Here is a 1,395-nt window from a genome sequence, read left to right as displayed (position 1 = left end):
TCTGTCTATAGAAGACCTCGAGAGGTCTTCTGTCTATAGAAGACCACAAGAGGTCTTCTGTCTATAGAAGACCACAAGAGGTCTTCTGTCTATAGAACTCCTCAAGAGGTCTTCTGTCTATAGAAGATCTGAAGAGGTCTTCTGTCTATAGAACACCTCAAGAGGTCCTCTATCTATAGAAGACTTCAAACGGTCTTCTGTCTATAGAGCACCTCAATAGGTCTTCTATCTATTGAAGACATCAAGAGGTCTTCTGTCTATAGAAGACCTCAAGAGGTCTTCTGTCTATAGAAGACCTCAAGAGGTCTTCTGTCTATAGAAGACCTCAAGAGGTCTTCTGTCTATAGAAGACCTCAAGAGGTCTTCTGTCTATAGAAGACCTCAAGAGGTCTTCTGTCTATAGCAGACCTCAAGAGGTCTTCTGTCTATAGAAGACCTCAAGAGGTCTTCTGTCTATAGAACACCTCAAGAGGTCTTCTGTCAATAGAACACCTCAAGAGGTCTTCTATCTAAGGAACACCTCAAGAGGTCTTCTATCTAAGGAACACCTCAAGAGGTCTTCTGTCTATAGAAGACATCAAGAGGTCTGCTGTTAATAGAACACCTCAAGGAGTCTTCTGTCTATAGAACACCTCAAGGGGTCTTCTGTCTGTAGAACACCTCAAGAGGTCTTCTGTCAATAGAACACCTCAAGAGGTCTTCTATCTAAGGAACACCTCAATGGGTCTTCTATCTAAGGAACACCTCAAGAGGTCTTCTGTCTATAGAAGACATCAAGAGGTCTGCTGTTAATAGAACACCTCAAGAAGTCTTATGTCAATAGAACACCTCAAGAGGTCTTCTGTCTATAGAACACCTCAAGAGGTCTTCTGTCTTTAGAACACATCAAGAAGTCTTCTGTCTATAGAAAACCTCAAGAGGTCTTTTGTCTATAGAAAACCTCAAGAGGTCTTCTGTCTATAGAACACCTCAAGAGGTCTTCTGTCTATAGAAGACCTCAAGAGGTCTTCCGTCTATAGAAGACTTAAAGGGTCATCTGTATATAGAAGACTTCAAGAGACCATCTGTCTATAGAACACCTTAAGAGGTCTTCTGTCTATAAAACTCCTCAAGAGGTCTTCTGTTTGTAGAACACTTCAAGAGGTCTTCTGTCTATAGAAGACCTCAAGAGGTCTTCTGTCTATAGTGAACCTCAAGAGGTCTTCTGTCTATAGTGAACCTCAAGAGCTCTTCAGTCTATATAAAACCTCAAGAGCTCTTCTGTCTATAGAAAAACTCAAGATGTCTTCTACCTATAGGAGACCTCAAGACGTCTGCAGTAAAATTTCGAATAATTGGAGCAATGCCTTGGACTACATCTTTTGTAAATATGTGCCCCGAAAAGGTGACCATATA

The sequence above is a fragment of the Musca autumnalis genome, unplaced genomic scaffold (genome assembly GCF_047663935.1).
Source record: "Musca autumnalis isolate F117 unplaced genomic scaffold, ASM4766393v1 scaffold_5, whole genome shotgun sequence".
Taxonomy (NCBI): Eukaryota; Metazoa; Arthropoda; class Insecta; order Diptera; family Muscidae; genus Musca; species Musca autumnalis.
This window is presented reverse-complemented; position numbering follows the sequence as displayed.